The 23269-nt window shown below is 34.6% G+C and overlaps 1 protein-coding gene across 13 annotated transcripts in view; it reads left to right on the top strand.

Moving 5' to 3' along the window:
- Nucleotides 1-23269, top strand: part of Eip93F (Ecdysone-induced protein 93F) — a 356990-nt gene that overhangs the window by 147918 nt on the left and 185803 nt on the right. For 3 of the 13 annotated variants that reach the window (XR_012454052.1, XR_012454053.1, XR_012454049.1), the window contains 3 exons: nt 8012-8164; nt 8245-8416; nt 8819-9039. The exons of 8 other annotated variants lie outside the window; for them this stretch is intronic. The gene's annotated coding sequence lies outside the window, so the exon portion shown is untranslated. Of the gene's footprint in view, nt 1-8011; nt 8165-8228; nt 8417-8818; nt 9040-23269 lie in introns of those variants that run through there. 2 more of the 13 variants (XR_012454051.1, XR_012454050.1) reach the window with 2 other exon arrangements.

The following is a 23269-nucleotide window of genomic DNA, read 5'->3' as shown; positions in this document are numbered from 1 at the left end:
TATCATTAAATAAAAATTAAATATTTTATATTTTCTGATGAGAAACGTAAATTTGCTAACGTGTGCTGTTATCTTGAAATTGAGGGAAACGTTCAGTTTCTTCTTGCTGTACAGGTTATTTATTCCTCTTCCTTAGACACTGGTCCCTTAACGCCATTGGCCTAAACTACTGGGAGGATTCCTTAATTATTAAACTTACTAATCGATTACTAATCGATTTTTCTTTTCCAATATATTGTTATTTATTTGATTCATATTCGAATATATGTTCTAACAGTTTTTCATTTTCTGCAACGGATCAGCGACCAAAATCAAAGTATTAAAACGCGAAAATTATTAATGGCTATTAATTATTTATTTTGAATAAAATAGGTCACTTTCTACATCTAGAACAAACGAATTTTTCTAAAATCCTCCCATTTTATGACCTGCCTAATCGTCAAGTACACAGTAATATTTACATTAAAGTACAAGGGTCGTTTGAAAAGTCCGAGCAAAGTCAGAGAGATAGCATTACTGGCGCGTATCGAGGTTATGTTTAGTTAGTAGCATCTCTTGGAAGAACGCACACCAAGTTTCAGCCAGATCGGTCTATTTGTTTGTGTTTGGCATTCGTTTGAATCCAGGAAGTCGAGTGATTTGCAAAAAATGGACGAAAAAGAATTTCGTGTATTGATTAAACACTACTTTATGAAAGGCAAAACGCCTGAGGAGACTAAAGAGAAGCTTGATAAACATTATGGTGACTCTGCACATTCGATTAGAACAAGTTTATAAGTGGTTTCAAAATTTTCGGAGTGGCCATATGGGCACAAGTGACGCTGAACGTTCTGGACGCCCTGTTGAGGTTACTACTCCAGAAATCATTGATAAAATCCATGATATGGTGATGGATGACAGAAGAGTGAAGGTGCGTGAGATTGCTAGTGCTGTGGGCATCTCGAATGAACGGGTACATAATATTTTGCATCAACATTTGGACATGACAAAGCTATCCGCAAGATGGGTGCCGCGATTGCTCACGCTTGACCAAAAACGAAATCGGGTGAAGTGTTGCAAGGACGGTTTGCAGCTGTTCCAGAAGAATCCGCAGGACTTTAAGCGTCGTTTCGTCACTGTGGATGAAACATGGATACATCACTACACTCCTGAGACCAAAGAACAATCTAAACAATGGGTTACCAAGGGGGAATCTGCGCCAAAAAAGGCGAAGACCGTTCCTTCGGCCGGAAAGATTATGGCGACTGTCTTTTGGGATTCGCAAGGAATAATCCTCATCGACTATCTGGAAAAGGGTAAAACTATTACAGGTGCATATTATTCATCGTTATTGGACCGTTTGAAAACCGAGCTGCAAGAAAAACGCCCATGATTGGCCCCAAAAAAAGTCCTTTTCCATCACGACATCGCACCAGCTCACACCTCAGCAGTTGTGGTCGCAAAATTAATAGAAATAGGGTTCCAACTCGTTTCACATCCCCCCTATTCTCCAGACTTGGCTCCCTCGGACTACTATTTGTTTCCCAATATGAAGAAATGGCTGGCGGGAAAAAGATTTTATTCAAACGAGGAGGTGATTGCAGAAACGAATGGCTATTTTTCAGACTTGGACATATCCTATTATTCGGAAGGGATCAACAAACTAGAGCAGCGTTGGACGAAGTGTATAAGCCTAAAAGGAGACTATGTTGAAAAATAAAAAAGGTTTACCCCAAAAAATTAAGTAGTTTTTATTTTTGCACGGACTTTTCAAACGACCCTCGTACAAGGCTCAAGTTCAAATGTGCAACTTATATAAATGCAATTTTTCCCCCCCTCTCTAGCCAAGAAAATGATTAATAAATACGGAATACATTTATACCAAAAAAATTAAATAAATCAAAATGGCTTGTAACTTGTTAGCCGGACGTTCTTGTAAACTGTCTTGTGCAGTTAATCAAGCTTGTATGGATTAAGTTTGTTTGGATTAAGCAAAAAACAAAAATACGTTTTGTCTAATCTTTTGCAAACATTTGTTCTGTGCCAGTTCGTTGTTTACATTTGTTTGCGAATAAGGTTTAAGAAGAGCTTAAACATTACATATTTTGTATCTCTTTCATTTTAATATTTTTTTTTTTTTCTAGTTTTGCTTTAAATAATATTTTAATTTAGAAGTGGTAGTGACAATTAGCTGCTCTGACTTTTTGAAAATTCCCTTATTTTTCTGAACATATACTCTTTCTAGCCAATATTAATCAGCACATTATTAATATTGGCTACAATGGGAGATCAGAGAACTTGAGGAACTACACCCAGTACAACGTTCGGGGTTCTTCTAAATTGACCACTTACTCTACTGTGGCCAAAGCTGTGATAGCTCGTACGATCATTAAGAATGTAGGGCAATTAAGAGACAGACCGCGGGCAGCCAAGAGTCCTGTGGAGTCTTTATGGAACCTGAACCCTTTTTCTACAGCAGGCAGGTGAAAACGTTTCTTTATTAGCTACTTCTATTGGCAACAATGGTGGGGTGGTATTCGGTTAAGGATGTTCGTGCATCTTCTGACGGTCCTGACCTGAGAAAGCACAGCAATGGCCAAGATCCTGGAATAATATGTACAGATTTTTATCATAAAAGTAAAGAAACCCCTCAGCTGCGCCTCAGCGTGAAAGATTTGTTCTGTTCGGCTTTGATATATTTTAGAACACTTTGCCATTAAAAAATGGCTTAATTAAGTTGGAGAAGGTACAATTTTTTTGGTGACATAAATCTGTCAAAACAAATAAAGAACATTTAAAACAGATTTGTTTTCCTCTTATAAACTTAAGTAAAAATAATTACAGATCCACGAGGAACGTAACTTTTGCAAAAAGAAAAGAAGTATTCTACAAATAAATTTTTTTGCTCCAAACTTTCTAAATATTATCTTTAAAACAAATTAAAATTAGCCATATTTTTTTATTTATTCAGTTTACCAACCTGCAAATTACTGCAGTTTCTCTAAATTCACCCAATGCATATATATATATATTTTTTTTTTTTTTTTCTAAATTCTTTTTACATTAATAGAAAACATCCGCTTAGTTTTTATTTATTTATTTTGGGGTAAAAAATTTAGTCACACTTTCACAAAATGTTTATTTTTGAAGATTGAGAATATTTAGTCAGTAAAAGTTTATTTCGTTCAATTCACTGATTACATTCACCTTCTAATAATAGATTACTAATATTGGACCATAATTCAGTAGAGACCGGAAGATAGGGCGGGCTATACTTACAATTTTACTATTTCCTGCTATTTTATGCTTGTAACTTATAATAGATTTTTTTTTCTTTTTTTTAAATCTGAAAATCGCAGGAATTTCATTAAAAACCCATTCTCTAATTAGTAAAATTGAAGAATTAAAAATTATCTACAACAAGAAAAAGATGGTACAGTTAAGATTGTTTTAAAAATAGAAATTAAGAATTAGGATACAGCACGTCCAATAGAGATAGTCAAATCTATCCTCAGGAGTTTTTAAGGCAGGTCAGGGGCCAAACAAATTTAAAATTGACCTTAATTGGCTAGAAGATAACTATGGGTATTAACCTTCCCTCTCCAGTTCTCAAACTAACTCCCCTCCCTTCGATTATATCTAATAGATATGGCTGAATCTATTAGTTAAATAGCCGAACTGTTCAAAAAAAAAAAGACTCCAGTCGGCGATAGTAACTCATAACTTTCTACAATTACCTGAGATAGCGAAAGGCGATCGAGTCAGATCTACGAGACAGAGCTTTCACCGAAATAATATATTTGAGAATACCTGATTCTATACAACTAGTATGACTATTTTTTAAAATAATTTATAATTTAATTGTTAAACTTGATTACGACAATAAAGAAAACTGAGTTGACAGTGTGGCTTTGAAGCTGAGATGGATGTAGTGGTTTTACTTCTGCTTTTTAGTTTTAAATCTGGGTCCAAAAAACATCTCTTTGAACCCAATTTTTGTAAATAAATCTTTTGTATGAGATTGTTGCTTAAATTCAGTAGTAGGTTAACTATTAAGCAAAACTGCAACCGGTGCAGCGGAAATAAGATGCACAAGGTCTTCCCAAATTAGCTTATGGTTACTTCCCAATCGTTTACGAAATTATCCCTAATTTGACCCATCCAGAAGCGCCTTCTACCACCTACAATTCCATAAAACTCTTACTCTGTTTTTTGGCCAAACATCTTTGATAAAATCCCTTTTAAACAGATTCTACCCCTTATTGCAATCCTTTAAATATCATCAGGGATGATAGCAGTACGGGTTCAGATGTCACCATTCTACACCATCGCGTTGTAGATGCTCCTTTGCGTAGAAGGAGTGCTATTAGGGTGTCTTTCTGGATGGTACAGCAAGCTTGCTATCAAGTTTGGCGCCTGGGGCTGCCCTGGAAATTTACACGGTATCCTTGCACTTCTTAGGTTACCCTAAAATCTTTTTTGGTAGACCAGTTCTTCTGCTTGTAAATAGGTCTTTTTCTTTTTTTTTTGCCTGCAAGTCCTGTGTAGGCAGTATTCTTGGCCCACAGCGGACAACTCAATCCATCCAGAAACTATCCTCATTTAAACTGTAATCCCTTATCCTCATAGCAATCCAAGAGTGACGCAACGAAACCTCCTAATCTCATCTCAGATTCTCAGAAGACAGAGGACTTTCTCAGACTATCTCAGTTGGTAGTTTGAGAAGGAAAAACAGTCGAATTCTTTACACTTAACGGATCAATCAACCAGTTAATCGATTAATAAATCAAATCAAGAAAGCATCATTTGATCCATTTTCAAAACGCCATTTTTTTTTGTGTTACGACTTACAGCCTACATTTTTAAAATGTATTTGGAAATCATAACTTCAATTACAATCTTAAATGCGAGCACTTACTTTCACCTATCTGTAACTGGACCAATCATTGCAAAAATGATCAATAGTTATTACTACTATCCCCACTAGCTAGTCTCTGTCAACTATTGTGCTCCAAAATTATAAAAGCTTTCTATCTTGCTTTAGATCGATTACCTATGATCGATTTGTACACGTCATCTAAATGATGATGTATCATCACTCTTTAATATTAGTCTCAAGCTATTTGAGTTAAAAAAAGCTCTTTTACGAACAAAGAGACAAAATTACAGAGAAAGAAAAATCATTTACCGCAAGTGAGTAATGAGTTTAAGAAATCAAATTTCTGGACCAATTAGTTCCTAAATTGAATTTAAAAAAATTGTATGAATGCCCTTTAATGAAAGGGCTAAGCTTCAAATAAAAATTTAACTAAATTTGGTACGAAAAAGTCATTACAAACGACTGTATTTGTTTTTAGAATTATTGTTTTTCAATTATTATTATTATTTTAAGAATAATGGAGATAAGGAGACCAAAATAAGGTTATTATTTGTTATTATACACAGTTATCTTTTAAAAACATTATTATTTTTGAAAGTTGATATAATTACAGTGAATGCCCTGACATATGGAGGAGGTTAAACAAATAAATGGGTACAATAAAAAAGTATTTATAAACCTTTGTTACTTATATTTATATTATGGTTATTGTCAAATATTTATATTATGGTTATTGTCAAATATTTTTATTCATAATAATAGACGCAATATTTCCAATAAATGTCGTTAAGTTCCCAGTTAAAGGTAGGCAAAATTTCAGTATTTTAAATAAAGTGAAATTGAATGGACAAAGCTCACTGTAGAAGAGATTGGCCCAGGTCAGTAAAGTGGCGGGAGTTTTATGTATGGACTCGGCTGTTATAGCCAAACCAAGGACACATTTTGGCGGGCCGTTGAACTCGCTCCCGTTTGACGTCGAGTTAGAGGAGTTTTATTTTATTTGGTTATGTGCACTGCTGAGAGGAGAGAAGAGTATTGTGTCAGTGGCTCAAAGAGAATTGAGAGAAAACTCTTTGGCACGCCAAGATCTTTTACTGAGTGTGTTTTTAATTCTTTACTTTCACCATTTTGTTTATACTAATTTATTTCACTCATTCTCTTTGTTAAATTTAGAATTTGGTTTCGATCTCTTTGTCGTTTGATACAAAGTCCAAAGAGAATACAATCTTTATCGTTTCTCTTTATCAGTTTGAATGCCCCTAAATTTAATTTTATCACTCTTTTTTGTTGTTTATTTTGAATTTCGATAAGATATTCTCTTATTTAAAAAAAAAATATTTAATTATTAATTATTAATTTTTGGACCCAATTTACCGGCTCAATATTTAATAGATAATCTTTTATTTATTACATTTACGAGGTGTGGCTATTAAATAACAAGGCTGATGCTGTAAAACATTTTATTTTAAATTTATACATATTTAGTTATTATCACCTTCAATATACACCCCACTCCTATCCCTACAACGCTCCATGCGAATTTACCATTGTTCGAAACAGTGCTGGAATTTTTTTTCTGGGAGCTCCTGCATGACGCGTGCCGCTTTTTCTTTCACAGCTTCAACGGACTGAAATCGTGTTCCTTTTAATGCAGATTTGACTTTAGGGAACAGATAAAAGTCACATGGGGCCAGGTCAGGCGAATTCGGCCGATGGCCTAAAACTGGGATGTTGTACTTGGCTCTAGAGACGTCTTGTCAGACAATGCAGTGTGACAAATCGGGTCGTTTTTTCTTACTCTTTCACGGAGTTGAGCAAGCACCTCACGGTAGTAATGTTGATTAATTATAATCGATATTTTCATCCGTTTTTGGACGTGGAAGGGCGACCCGGGCGGTCATCATCACCTTCTCGGCCATCTTGTAAACGCTTGAATCACTCAAAAACTCGTGCACGTGATAAACATTCATCGCCATAAACTTCTTTGTAATAAAAGATAAGTTTCAGTCGCTGTTTTACCAAGTTTCATGGGAAATTTCACGACAATTCGTTTGCTCTACTACATTGTGTAGTATCATGTTTTCGGCAAAACGAAACTAACACCTCTTACATAAACGACAGTTAGCAGTATCAGTCTCGTTATTTAATAGCCACACCTCGTATCGCTGCTTATCCTTTTCGAAATTATTTTTAGTTTGTTGAGATTATAAGTCATTTAAAGAAAACTTACTCGACACTTAAAGTTTGACATAGCGACTACATATTCATTTATTTTAAACGTTCTGTCTTCAATCAAAATGACTGATGAAATAGTGCAAATGTTTTTTTACCATCTTCTGTAAAGTAAAGTAATCGCCTATATTTTCAGGCGGGGCTTAACTTCTAAGTACCAATTAGGTGTCGTAGAAGAAGGCGGAAGCTCATACTTTACTGTAAACAATTTCTTAATAACAAATAAAAAGTAGTCATTAGCGGGATTCGAACTGGTGATCTTCCACTCACAAAGCCTACGCTCTTGACCACTAGACCAACACCTACTGTATTTACACAGTAGGCCACATCTTTCGCCTTTATTATATATATCCATACATATAAGTAGGGTTATGGGAGTACATTCCCTCTCTCTCTAAAAAGAAAGTATTTTTTTCCAATTTGCAGTAGATGTATGATGAAATTACAGCATCAATTTTTCATTTAACGATTGAGAAAGTGGCCAAGAATAAATTAATGAAAATCTGCTGGACCTAACTCGGTATTTTCTCTTTTTCCACCAAAAATAACCCAATTCGGCTTCTTATATTTAGAAAAAGAAGAATGGTAAGTGGAGGAGCCAATGAAACCAAAGAACCCACTTCGTCTTGAGACCCAGGCAGGTCCATTAAATTGATGGCTCCCAGAACTCTCAAGGAAGTCCCAATTTGAGCCAATTTAGGAGGTGCCTCCGAATTGCTCACCGCTCAATTTCACAGATCCTCTCACTAGCCGATTACTTGGCCTGGGTATCGATAGCTCAGCCAAACAAAACCTGAGCAATCATCGATCAGGCCCAGTAGGAGTTTATCTCTACTGAGTCTGAGATGCCCAGTATTCTTAATATTAATATAAACATTTACATACGTGATTGATTGATAATAATAACCATAATTATTGCAGGATATTGCAAGAAAGACAATAATTATCGCTATGAACAGATTGCAACAAACTTTTGCAACTAAAAATAAAAACACCCACCATATTGGAGGATTACTTGTTAATGGTATAAATAATTGGAACTAATACAGTCAACAGTTAATATAAAATTAACAAGTAATTTTTTTAAATAATCTTTAATTTTAATATACAATAATAATTATTCTTTAAGTAACATCAGACTGGCCATTTTTCAGAGTAGATCTACAAAAAAAAAAAAAATAATAAATTAAAAAAAAGATCAAATCTTGCTCATAGACAGAAAGCAGAATTACAAAAAACTAAATAGTGCCGATCAGAGTCTTGGACAGCAGACAAAGTGATGGATCACATTGCTACAAGGATCGATTCCTGGACTTAGATTTTATAGTAAGTGTATCGATTTTTTTGGTTATTTTATATGGAATTAACTAAATCCATCCACACAGTTTATCACTATAAAGAAGTTGCACATGCTACCTTGTACATGTTACTTTGATAAATAAATATAAAATATACTTTCGTGGGATAAAATTATTTAATCGCTAGTCAGTCGTGTCCAGTATACGCTGTTGTTTACAAAATATTAAATTATATTTCTTGAAAAGACGTAAATTTGAAATCAGCAATACCCTTTACAGATTTTAACAGAAACTTGTTCCAATAGAATTTTATTCACGTATTTTTGAGCAAACCTTACAAAATCGGAGCTCATTTTTGCCAATTTTGATTTATTACATTTAATTTTTATTAATGATATTGATTTTGAATTTTTTAAATTACGTTTTCCAGATTAAAAACAGCTATACTGGATTATTGTCTGTAGAAACTGTTAATCAAATTTAAGGCAAAATAAAAAAAAAGACGTTGAAAAATATCTATCAAATGGGAAAAATTTAAAACTCTATTGATCATGAATTTATCAAAAAAGAATGTGTTAAATAATTATAAAATGTAAAATAGTATTGTAAATTTGAATGTCTAGTAAATTATAAAAAATGTATACTTTAAAAGTGATTTATTTTATTCATGTACAATATCACATAATAAAAACCGATTATTCAAAATTTTCTCCATTTATTTACCTATTTTACAAATAAATTCATTATTTCGACATAGAATCTACTTTTTGGCTAAGCCAGATCTGAAATAAATTTTTTAAACAATAATAAATAATTTGTTCTCAATTGAGTGTAAGTTAAACTCTTCATTTTTACAAATTGATTTTCTTCTAATTTTATTTACTTCATTTATCTGTATAATTTCATTATTAAAGCTAATAAGTGAAAGTATGCTGTTCTGTTTGAAAATTTAACGTAAAAATAATAGCGTCCAACTGCAATGTACAATTAATTTTCGCGATAGTGCTGCCTTCTAGCAGCATTAGTGTTAAACAACAAACCATTTTTGTAAATACTATAGTTTTTCCCAATTATTGTGCGTTTAAAACCTTTTTTATTATTTAATTATATTATTATTGGGTGGTATTAGGCTTTATCTAATGAAATATAATAAAATTAAACCATAATAAATTTTAATAGCTGAAAAAATAGCAATAAATGAAGGTTGCTTCGATAGAAGGCATGTTGACATGACGTCTATATAGGTAAGTTAAGTTCGCAGGGCGGGAGGGTGGGGCGAATATTTTCGCTTGTAGACTATTACATTTATTTTATCTACTCTGCACTTTACGCTCATTTTATTTAATATTAGTGTTTTTATTTTTTTGGTTCGTTTTTTTTTCTTTTATTTTGTGGAGTCCATTTTTATTAGACATTTTTTATTTAATTTATTATCATGATACTTTTATGTTTGATGATTGAGAAAGATGTTGACTAGATTCTAAGATACATATACTATATTTGGAGAGACGAGCGACAAAGCGATCTACTCTCCTTCGTTACTCAAGTCGTACTGAAGGGGAATCTTGTTTGACAGCTGTATATATAGTGTTTTAGTGCTACCTGGTGGCAAATATTTGAACTAACTTTTATTTTTTTTTTTAATTTTTTCAGTTTTTACCGCTCTCTGACGGATTTTTTTTGAAACTAACTTTATTTTTTTCGTTTTATACCTCCCTCTGATGCCATTTTTTGGAACTAATTGTATTTTTATTTTTGTTTTTACCGCTCTCTGACGGATTTTTTTTAAACTAACTTTATTTTCTCGTTTTCTTTTTTTAAAGTCTTATTTAGTTTTGATTGTTTTAATGTTTTTTTGTTCACATATTTTTATTTTTAATGTTTCTTTGGTACTTTTACCTTGGTAGTGGTCTTGATTTTTTTTTTTTTAATACATTTAAAAATACAATTTGAAAAATAGGTAAATAAAACATTCTTGAAATTATATTTTTCAACTTTATTCTTTTAATAATACAGTATATGTTAAATACAATATTTTTTTATATTTTACATTCTAATGAAGTAGTTTAATTCAAAGTACAATTACAATTTTTTATAAAGGTTTTGTTTTTACTTTTTCTATTTGATTTATGTTTTTCCATCTTCTTTTTCATTTTGGCTCAATTAGAAAAACAATGTTGCTAGCAGTGCTCCACAGTCTGCTGCATTCAGTCTGAAAATCAAGATCACATCATGAAATAAAGTGTTACCTGATTTAAAAAAAAAACAAAAAGTAGAAAAGTTGTGTCACAAAAATTATTTTGATGAGAGATTGTATTTATATTTAATACAATTTCATTACAATTACATTTTATTTTTTTAATAGTATAGGTATGTATTAGTTTATGCCAAACTTCCTGTAATATACAAGTACAGTATTGTACTTGTATTATTAATAGTAATAATAATAATAATAATAATAATAATAATAATAAGGGAAGGGATTAGCTATGAGGTTAGCATACTGAACTCCCACGCGGAGGTCCCGGGTTCGAATCCAGCAGCTGACCCTTAGATTTTCTCTTCCCAGGAGCTTCTTACAGCTCACTGTCCGGTGATGGACAGTGTTGTCTGTAACGAGAGAACACTGTCCGGAGGCCGGCAGTGCACTGGAAAAAGCTCCGGGCGCTAATGACCTCAGCTGTTGATGCGCAAAAAATAATAAACATAAGAGGTTTCAATAAATTCTAATTCTGATAGATCTTAAAATAATATAATAGCCTTTCATCTATAGATTTAACTTTGATTAAGAAAATTTTGTATATATTTAGAAAAAGCTTGTAACAGTAAGACCTAATACAGTCGTACGACCTTTCTGATATAATACTTAGAATTAAAAAAAAATAACATTAACCAAAGTGAACACTCAAGTCTAATTGGCTATATAAACAAGAGAAGTCAGACAATAACGAAGCAGAAAGAGCATTTGATAGAGGAAAAGATTTGATGATGTACCATTTAACACTGTGCCGTCAATGAAAACTAATAACAAATTAGGTGTTAACAAACAATAAGTAAATTAATGCCTATACAGGTGGACTTTAAGTCCCAACTTAGATGCAGTGGACGGAGGCGACTAACAAACTTGCTTTACTATAAACTCCTCATCTTAATCATCAGATAAAATTTAACCCCTAGATCTGAGTTCGAATCCGCAATACAGCTTTGCGGGTCTAGCCTATCTAGCTACTTGAATTTTATCTTAAAACACTTAATTGCTATTGGGTATGATCAAGTTAACATGCTCATAAATTGCATTTCATTGACATTTTAGTCTGGTAAGCTTATTCCCAGAACTAGATCAAGAAGCATTTTCGTTGGAGAGGGGCTGTTTGAGGAGGGTAGAGAGGTAAAAGAGGTATTTCGGTTTAATGCAGTTTTAAAATCTGTATCATGTAAATAAGTATAAAATTGTTCTACAGTTTTTAGGTAAGAAAATTGGGTAAGTTAGAGCGTTAAGAACTGGTAATAAGGAGGGTGTGTGCGCACCAAATTTTGGGTTTGTTTTCTAGAAAGAAAGATAAATAGAATTTGTCCAAAATTCAATATCTTGGTATGAATTTCGTCCTTGAACGAGTACGATAAGATTTGTTTTTTTTTTTTTATTGTTCAGCGCTGCCAAACGTGCAAAATGTCAAGTGGAACAATTTGCGAATAAAAATAAATTAAAAAAAAAAATGAGTGCAGGCGGTAAACATGCAAAAAAAGAAAAGACGACGTAACTGGTGCCAACCAGACTGTTGCAAGTTCGTCGACCCTAGCCGAAATATAACCTTGGTGCAATACACTGATCCCCCCACCATTGCCCCAACTGAGGGGGCTATACCCTATCAAAACTGACCTGGGCCAATTCAAACTACAGTATGGCCCACCACTTCCTTCGCCAAGATAATAAACACAGTTTGGTTGTGCTGATTTTTATTTAAATATCAAACGTTCACGACCTCAATTTTGTTAATCAAATTATTTATCCTCTGCTGGCTTCTTTTATTATTAAAGAATATCGAGTATATTTCTGTTATTTTATTAATATGTCGTTTAATTGCAACAATAGTCTTTCGATTTCATATTTCTAGGTTAATTCTTTAATTAAAATTCATCGACAACCTTAAAGTACTTCTTACTAGGGTACCTTCAGAGCCTTGAGCACAGTTATAAACACAAAATTATTTTCGTGAAACTTTGGGAAATCTGAGAGTTTAGTTCAAGCTGGATAGAGGAAGGAAGGAGTGTCTAGGAGAGCGATCTGAAACTAGTTAGCCTAAAACTACAACTCCCTGTACGTAAATTACTCGTATAACTACAGTTCACTACAACAGAACTCGAAAAACACAATAATCGCAACAAAAAAAGCACCAATAAATCAAAAAGGCAATTTTTCTCGAATCTAAAGAACCGGACTGAAAAAGACAGACAATCAAATCTTATGTACGAAATAGAATGTAAAGACTGTATATTACAAAAAATATACAGGCGAAACATCACAGTACTTAAAAAAAAAAGACTGTACCAACACTCTTACGACACAAAACTAAAAAAGAACACCTCACAGCACTTTTCCTTACACAGCACAGAAAATCATCACACTTTCGATTTCCCCAAACACAAAGATACTTAAATCAGAAACTCACACATAAACAAGGCAATTGCTAGAAATGATGTACATATCAAAGACAGAAAACAGTCTAAATTTCAAAACTGACACCAACAATTTAAACAACATATGTTATACGCCAACTTATTACAAAATACTTGACAATTGGCAACACTGACCTCCTCACAATCAAACACATGAAACCGATCACACTCAGTCCACGAACAGACAAGACAGAAGACACACCCAACCTTCTAATGATGTAAAATATTACATTGTCAATTAGGTAAATAATTTGGGTAAATTTCGTCACATTATACAAATTCATTTTAAAATAATTATCGTTAACACTCAGTAAATATGTTCCACAGCCCTGAAGATGACCTAGTCCCTAGGGCAGAAAGCTCCGGCGTAATATAAATAAATACAAAATATGACTGAAATTGGCAGTTATTTTTTCCTCCTATTGTACGTATATTATAACATTCATCAATTCACCACAATAAGGTTAACAATTACCAAAAAAGATGCTCAAAACCTACAATCCCTTCATCGAATTATTAACTAAAATTGTAACAAAATCTAAGACTTACATATCTATCGTTGATTCCATCCCTCGTGGCCACGCATTTTTTAAAGGATATTCCTGAAAGGGATTCAAGACATTCACCCATCAGCAGAGATTAGATTCTTTAGTTTGGATGTAGAGAATTCGATTTCACTGACATTGTCTTGTACTACTCTCATTGAGGAAGGTTATACTGGCTGACTGTGTGAGGGAGGTTATACGGTGTGCATTTATGTTGCTCAAATTGTTGATGAATCGTAAAACATTTTGTAAAAATAATGAAATAAAAATTAATGAAACCTAGTAATTGTTAAAGGGTTTTTACTATTAGTGTATAGGTGAGTTGTACTTTCAAATTAAGCCTCTCCCTCCGATATATGCAACTCCAAAATGCACAGAAGTCTTAAACAATTATTAGATTTCAATTATTTTTATAAAAAGGTTTTACAATTCTTTAAAACAGACAGCAAGTGTACTAAGTGACGGAAATACAACTGAAATCGAATTCTCAACTCCAAACTGAATAATCAACCTCTGAAACCAACAATGAATGAAAATCTGATCACTGATCAGGAATACCTATAAATATGCGTGCTACGATAGGATAAAACCAGCGCCTACCATCTACCACTTGCAGACCTACCGACATTTAAAAAAGAAAAACTAACTTGTTATTTTGTAAGCGAATGAAGATGATGCAAACAGGTTTAAATAACAAAATATGGAACCGGTTAAATGTCAAATTTATAAAAATTTTACTAAAACTATATTCGTAAATTTAAATAAATAGGTACTTACAAAATTAGGCGAGTTGGCCAAGGTGTTCTTCTGTTCGCCTAGGTTAGAATGTCCTTGTGAATATTGGTCCACTTGATACTGGGCTGGACTGAAAAACATCAAAGAAATACGTTAGTTGGATTCATCTGTTATTTAAATATCTCAGATAATATGTTTAAACATGATTTATTTATGTAGATTTACTCAAGCAATAACAAATGCATTTTGACCCATCAGTAAAAGTAAAGTAATTCCCTATTTTTTCAGGCGGCTTTACGTCCATCTACCATTTAGGTGACAGTGGACAGAGGCGACTAGCAAACATACTTTACTGTAAATTTCTTTTATTAACCATTAAATAAAATCCAAGGCCTAAGACCGGGAAAAGAACCCGGCAATATTAGCTTTACAGGCCTCGCCTCTAACCGCTCGGCTACCGTGGCACCTATTTTGACCCATCATATTGACCCACAATTCTTCTATTGGCTTCTTTCCCTCAACCGGATGTATTGTCTAACTACCAATTGATCGTCCAACAACCAATTAGGTGTCTTTGACGGGGGCGAAGCTCATACTTTACTATAAACATTTATCCTCACAAATAAAGAGTAGTCGGATTCGAACCAGGGATCTCCCATTTACAAAGGCGCGCTTCATAACCACTAGACCAATACCTGCCCCCTTCAATCAACTATAAATGATAATAAAAATATTTCCACCATTAATTAGTGAAGACAGAAAGATCACGTGGTGCTCGCGGGTGGATGTGGCCGGTGGTCAGTGTCCTGAAGATTGATATTTTGATCACATCTATGTAAGACGACGTAGTTACTCACGCGAAGTTACGAGTGACACGTGGTAGCGGAGACAAAAATTAAGAACGTTAACGTATCGTTTTGTATCAGTTAGCCTGTAGGATCCATTCAACATGTTGTGGATGGCTGCCCATAGATGAAACAAATCTACTAACTGGCTCATATTGCCAGGAAGTCATGGCTGGTAGAAGTTCTCTTATTACTAACCAGCTGTTGTAATGAAAATGGCAAAGCTATGCTGCTGAGGAAGTTGCAGACACTTTGGGTCTTACCACTCGAAGCTAACACGCCAGACATAATTTGGCAGGACAGGAGAGCCTAAGAAGATGCTTATAGTAAGACATTGCCGTCCTAATAGATGGTTAACATGGTTCCTAACATGTCCAGATAGAAGGTACTGGTCCCAGAATCCGTGTGATTTAAAGGCAGTAGAGGTGAAGACTCCTTTGTGGCCATATCAGCCAGCATTCTTGTCCCCCATCTGAGCAAATCACTGAGCATAGCCCATGAAAGAAGTCACAGTCTAATTAACGCAAAAGGCTGCGATCTTTGGCAAAACACACACTGTAAGAAGGTTTCTTATGCAGGTGAACTTCAGCACAAGTGGCCCAATTAATGTCAAGTTAGACCATCTACTGCCTTTTTGCATCTCGCATTCCCCGAGAATTGCCTTGACTGTTTCAATAATTTTCTCCATTTGCTTCGAATGTGAAAATTAATAATAATTCACTTAGTAACTGATTTACAAAACATTTCTTTGAGAATACCTTTTCTCTTTTGTTTAAACATCTGTCCTATTTGTAACACCTTTTTTGGAGGAGCGACAATAAATTTGAAGGCTAAAAACCACGTCTGAGTTTCATCTTTAACGTAACGATGACATAAGAGAAATTAATATAACGTTTAATATTCAAAACATATTATTTAAATACAAAGATTATTCACATGCATTATTATTGTACTGCACTTTAATATGGACGCGTAGGCGGTAGAATAATGGGGTCTTTTAACGATTATATACGCATTCAGTAGAGTAAATAGTCTTTGGCAAGTAACTGTTTTATTACAATCAATATTTTTAGATAGGCTATCATGTTTACCATTATTGCTAATCATTCGCACAATTAATGGCATCAATCAATCAGTATAGACACATGATGAATCATGTAAGAGAGTTTTTTTTCCAAGGCCCTGGAATCACAGATGGCTTATATGGTTTTGATTGGCTGGACAATCGCCTTGATTGGTGAGAAGCAGAAATTAAGGCAGTGAAATGTTAATATAACTGAAGTAAAGTAATCCCCAATTTTTCGAGGCAAGGCTTAACGTCAAACTACCAATTAGGTGTCGCGGACGGGGGCGGAAGCTCATACTTTACTATAAACAAGATCCTTTCCGTATGACGGGTTTTGTATGCAGTTTTCTCACCACATTCATGTCGTCACATTATGGTACCTTTTTAATTTATTAAAAATCTTCATAATTAATAACAAAACTATGCGATCGCTTTTGGAAGGAGAGAAGTTAACGTTAAATTCATATGATGTATGATCTGTCTAATCAATTATTAGATAAAGTTACAAAACCAAAGATAACTACCTGTTATCTAATATTAATTAATACAAAGATCAAGTCACCCAATGTTACTTCTCTCTTGCAGCCGCGACCGTCTCTTTTGTCTTGAACTTCTAATTGGATCTCTCCTTCTAGTTACACATCCTTATTGGTGTACGATTTTACCCTTAAGGGGAAAAGGAGGTATATTACATTATATAGTGCATACCTATTCAAATTACAATGCAGCTACTAAAACTCACAAGGTTATATTGTTAACAATGATATTCTTTCACACATGAAATTTATGTTTGAGTACAATACTTGGGTGGGAGGGATGAGATCAAATTCAATGGTAAAACTTGCAATCTTTCTAGACCTCTATTTAAGATGCAACAAAGTGAACTTTGCAGACTTTAATTTCACTTAGATTGTTGTGAACTTCTACTTATGTTAATTAGAAGCACTAAATGGAATTAATTACAATAAGTAGAACTTTTTAATATTGTATCAGTAATGGCTGGAATTTAATGAGAATTTGTTTTTTGTTTTCACACAATTGCACGGATGTCGCAAGAATAATTTTCAATAAAATGAAATAAAATAGTGGTGAATAAGGGAAGGGAATAGCTATGCGGTCAGCGTATTGGACTCCCACGCGGAGGTCCCGGGTTCGAATCCAGCTGCTGGCCCCTTAGATTTTCTCTTCCTAGAAGCTTCTTACCAGCTCACTGTCCGGTGATGGACAGTGTTGTCTGTAACGAGAGAACACTGTCCGGAGGCCGGCAGTGCACTGAGAAAAGCTCCAGGCGCCAATAACCTTTGATGTTGACGCGCCTTAAATCATTAAAAAAAAAGTAGTGGGGGTTCTTATTTGTTTCTTTGTTATATTGTATTTTAAATCATTTATCCAATATGGACGTACGGAATAGAACTACGGAAGTGTCAAAAAATCGAACATCAACCGACTTCAGACCTTACAAGCCTAAAATTCTAAGAACAATAGTTAACGCTCCCTTCTACGTCTCCAATCATACTATACACTCTGATCTAAATATTCCTCTCGTTTCTGATATAGCCTAATCTTGGTACGCAGAACTCCAGTCAAATCTAAACAGTCATTACAACCCTCTGATCCCACAACAAGTCTACTACAAGAACTTCCTTCAAATCCACAGCGCAGACTAAAGCGGCGGTGGCCCAAGCGGTGACCATCTCAACAAATAACGCCGGATCTCCTAGGATGGTCACTGGCGTAAGCTTGCCAACCTGGCCGAACTAACGGCTTCCATCACTGGATGGTCTTCATGTCTCTAGGTGCACATGCACTTGGAGTGCGTGTATAATGTAAGAGTATATAAATAGTCTATTTGCACCATTTCCTTACCCTCACCACTTTGGCTTATTATAATTGACTACAGTTGCAAAATAAATAAAAACTTAAAATGATAATAATAATAATTTATCACAGGACATTTTGACTTCGAGGCCAACAAGGCTTTCAATGTGCTAAACCCCTTTACTTCAACATATAAGTGATAAAAAGTCAACGAAGTACGCTAATAGCATACTCAAAGGATGTGAAATTCATCGCGTGGCTTTGAAGGAAATCTATTCAAGAGAAGTAAGACTTTTTTTTCCCAACAAACGTTTGATTCATGAGGAAACTGCAAACAGGGAACTTGCAAGACTTCCTATTATTGAGGAGTAAGAGAAAAGCCAGCGTTATTAATGATTTCCACTCGGCAGGTGTACATGAAAGATGTGGAGAACTGGACGCAGAATAAGTCACAGAAAAAGCACATATTGGTATGGTATCTGTGAAATATCCGTCCACTAGAGATGCAAACAGGACACACAATATATCACCCCCCCCCCCTCCTTGCAGAGACACCAAACTGCACCACACACAATACGCACATATACATGCAGTAAACACCTAAGTATTTACAAAGTCCATATGCAATGGGAACGACACGTATGCATGATGCATCCATACATTTATATGATGTATATGTCCGACCCTTTAATTTCGTTTACCATCTTTGTGGGAATCGGAAATGAGTCTTTCTTTTTTCCTGTTTCGTGATTCTTTTTCTTCTTTTCTTTTAGAACGAGATAGGCATCAGGTCAGTCACTAGACTTCACAGGAACGTGTCTGAATTGAGAATTTGCCAGCAAAAAATAAGAAGAAGAAGAATAATAGTTATGGATGGTTATAGGAAAAGAAGGTTTGAAAAAGGTTCCATCTTTCCTGCAGCCCCATCTGTTGGTAGTTTTTATTAACCATTCTGCTCACGGATCAGTCATACAGTTTAATTATTTGTAATTTATTTAAGTATCATGTACGATGATACTTATATAAATTTTAATCCAGTTTTTCATTATTGAAACTAAAAAGTTTCCTTACATTTTTATATAATAACAGACTTTGTGGGCAGCTAACATTAGCTAATTCCTAATTTCTTTATTTAAATGTAAAACAGGAAGTGAATTGAGTGAAATATTTACTTGAATTTAAATTAACCCAGTCAAAGATGGTTACCCTAGATCAAGGGTCGGCAACCTATTTTAGGTAGAGAGTGATTTCTCCTTAAATAATTTCAATAAATCTTACCAAGAGCCGCAAGGATGATAGTGTAAACAAACTCTGTAGATCGATTGTATCCTCAAATTATTATTTTATGGTATTCAATAACGTTTAAATGTTTTATATGCTTATTTTCATGTATTGCAAAGTAAATAAACAAATAAATAATAACTAAAACTGTGTTTGAATGAAAAGGCGGCAGTCTTATATAATTACGTACTTTATTTTAATATAATTCTATTCAATTTCAAACCTATCTCATTTAAAATTCTTTTTGAAAAAATATCTTTACTTTAATAAATGAAATTTTCATGTATTTCAATAAAATTGAAATATAAAATTTATTTTGGACAGGCTGAAGAGCCACAAAATTTGGATAAAAGAGCCGCATGCGGCTCGCGAGCCGCGGGTTGCCGCACCTGCCTAGATGAGTTAAAGTTGGTTAACCCATTTCATGTTTTCAAAATGATGGCAATCTCAGTTGGAGTACCTTAATCAGAGTGACTATTAGATTAGATTGTGACAAAGAGCTGTTCCTCCACAAGCGGCAAGGAACACAGACAATCCTAAATACCCATTGTTCCCCGTCCATCCCTCACCTCATGAGAGGCACCGGGGCTTCAAATCCAACAAATCCGTCTAAGAGTTTCCGGATAGCAGAACAATAATATAATAAAGTAGCGACAGGACACTAGGAAGCATGGCGACTCAATCGCCCCCAGTGCACTGGTTAAGATTACCAGATGCCCCAATCTCCGGGAGGGAAACATTTAACCTCTCGAAGACGAGAAATCTAGTTTTAGAATAAACGGGGCACACCTCTACAAAGGGCCGCGCAGATTGGCGACTAGGTTAGGCCACAATTCTAAAAGATGGTACGCTAAATTCGCTGGCCCACTCAACACCTGAACCAACTGGAGGAACCGGGACCTGCTGAAGCCAACCACAGCCGTTTTAGACTGGCCAAGAATTTCCTTAGCTTGACCAGATCTCCACCGTTTCCGGTGTAGATTTAGCTATAGATCTCCTAGCAAGTCTAAAATCTACTGTCCGTCACTGGTCAACCTGTGAACTATAGAGGCTCACAAGAAGGGAAAACTTCGAAGAGCTTAGTGAGCTTCGAACCCCAGGATTTCAGTGTCTCCTATACAACTAAACCACATTACTGGAATTCCTGCACTTTGGACATTATTGCACAAAATATTAACATCCAGTTATAAATAAATTAATAAATAATTTACACGATGTACTAGAAAACGGTTAACATCTCCCTCCATTCATTTGCATATTACAAGCGACAATAATACGTACGACAATTATCAGTCTTTCCGGCCAAGTGACGAGCTAACTCCCATTTGTGTTAGTGTTGATGAATCTGGTTACTGGATAATAAAAATTTAATTTATTTTATCTGATTTACATTCAACTTTGTGCGGTGCGTTTATGAACTATTATAGTTTTATGGAGGTATAACAGTTTGGGGTAATTCGGCATACGTAATACACTCAGCGAATCGCACCTTGCAATTAATTTTATGTTAACAAGTAGCACTCCTATTTTAAAATTAACCATCAATTTTTTTTTTTGAACAAAAATTAATTTAATCTACAACTTTGTAAAACTCTGTAATCTGCTTAATTTTACGTTTATTAATAATGATAAAAATAGAGGCACGCAGTAAAAAATTAAAAATTGCGGAAACAAAGAGAAATTGATTAAACATAATCTTTTAAACAACCGTAGAAAATAAAAAATAATTCTTATTCGTATTATGAGGAGATGGTGTCCAATAATTTAGAAATAAATATTAAATTTGGCGAAAACCACTCTCATCACATTTTCTTAGAGCTGTTCTCAAGGTACTGAATCTTTTAAATCTTCTCCTGAAGCCGAACATTTGAATCAAATTAAATTATTAATAGCCTCATAAAATTTGGTAGAACTGTGCATTAATTGAGATGGCAACTTACAGAGAAACCTCGAGAACTGCTTTTTAAAACAAACTTTCTGTTTCGGCCACCAAAGTTATTGGAATTGAATGTAAGATTTGTGAGGATCTATCTGAATAATAATAGTGTATAATGGTAAATCCAAGATGCCATTTTTGGGAGAAATCACGCTTCCAAATAGACTTTGACAAAACAAAAGTTGTACTTGCTCCAATCAAACTAAACCTAATCGCAAAACAAATCCTCCAATCCGGAACCCTAGGGTCCATTAACTAGTATATAGTCTCTAATCTCATTACCCACTCAAATCTAAATATTCCCTTTGCCTTAGACTTAGTCCAAATCCTTGCTGAAAACTAGTCGTTCTTTATTATCCTTTAATCTGCTCTGTTTCTCCAAGGATAATCTTGACCAACTCAAATTCACAGACTCAGATACGATCATTTAACTCCACATCTTCGACCCTCCAAGGTTGGGCTGTCATGTTGCAGCTAACTAGAGGCTATCCACACTATGGTTGGTAGCCGTTCACGTTGCCACGCTATCAAACGTGTTTTTTTTTTTGTATATTATAAGTAGGTATATCTTGTTTTTTTATTATTATTTTTTATTTTTACAATAAAATTAATAAAAGGCAATGTATATATTTTCCAAGACGATGTTCTAAAGAGGTTCCGAGCGGTGCCCAATTGTGGCTCGGATAATAAATTGAATTAAAAAACAAAGTAAATAAATAAATGAAATTAATCGCATATTTTTTCAGGCGGGGCTTAACTACCAATTTAAATTGTAAAAATAATTAAAATTTAAAAAATTATTACTTCTAATAAAAACTATATTAATAAATAAAAATAAAATTAAAAAAAATTAAAGTAGAAATTATGTGACTATAAAGATATTAGAGCTTGCGTGTTAGGTTAGCGTGGCTGCCTGAGGGGCGTTATCATGCCGCGAAGAGGAGTGTTTGTCAGAAAATGTGGGCAATACTAGAGTTCTTCAGTCTCATTCGCTCTCTTTGTCCAGGATCGCTTAAAGAATATCTATTTGTAGTCTGGTACGGATGTCTCAGCGTCTTTCTTAAGTTTCAAGTGGAAGATGTGGAAGAGAGAGAGAGAGATTGTGGTGTGAGAAAGACAGAGAGCACAGAAGTACTTGGAAGAAAAGGTTTGTCCCCTTCCCTCGAAGTAGTGGAGGCAGTTTGTTGGGCGACCCGAGCACAAGAGATTCTTCTTCAATACGTATTTTAAAGTTGTCCCCCGACTTACAAAAGAGGGTAGAGAAGAAGGAAGAATAGTTTGGTGAAGGAGTTTGGCGGGTTGAGCTAGCTGTACGAGCGGTATATACAGAATCTTACTGCTTTCTTTTTTTCTTTATTTTTAAAAAGAGAGAGAGACAGGGGAAAAAAGAAGGCACGTTTAAAAGATGTGCAAGAAGGAAGGATGCGACCGATGAAGAAGTGGGAAGCGGATGAAGTAGAAGAAGTTTTAGGATATGGTGGCAGAAGGGCGCAAGGAGGGGTACTAACTGGAGGAGACAAAAAAGCAAAAAAAAACAAAACACAAAAAAAAGCAAAGCGAAAAAAGGCATAAAAATAAAGTTGTGCAGAGGAGGTTAGGGTGGGGTGAGTGCACTGACCTACCTTACGGCCCCACTCCTTGTGGCGGGACTTCTTCTAAGTCCCGCTCGAAGCCGTCGTCCCGGCAGGGCGCCCTCTAGCCAAAACATAAACAACTTATTTCCCACACGATCAAAGACTAAACACTAGCTGCTCGGTTAGTCTTGCATTGCATATCTTTTTCATTCATTGTTTTGGATCCTCCACAGTCCATCCCCCATTATAGCCACACGTTGTTTATTTAGAAATACCATCTCTACTGCTTCCTCAAGAGTCTTCCGAGTTAACACCCGCGTGAATCCAATTTTTATCACCAATTTCTTATATAAATACCAAGTTTCAGGGACTCCCAAGTATCTGGCTCAGACTTTTATGTTTAA

This window comes from Rhodnius prolixus, unplaced genomic scaffold (assembly GCF_049639745.1).
Source record: "Rhodnius prolixus isolate KJV_2025 unplaced genomic scaffold, Rpr scaffold_7, whole genome shotgun sequence".
In the NCBI taxonomy this organism is placed as follows: domain Eukaryota; kingdom Metazoa; phylum Arthropoda; class Insecta; order Hemiptera; family Reduviidae; genus Rhodnius; species Rhodnius prolixus.
Note: the sequence above shows the minus strand (reverse complement) of the source record. Positions and strands in the feature narration are given on the sequence as shown.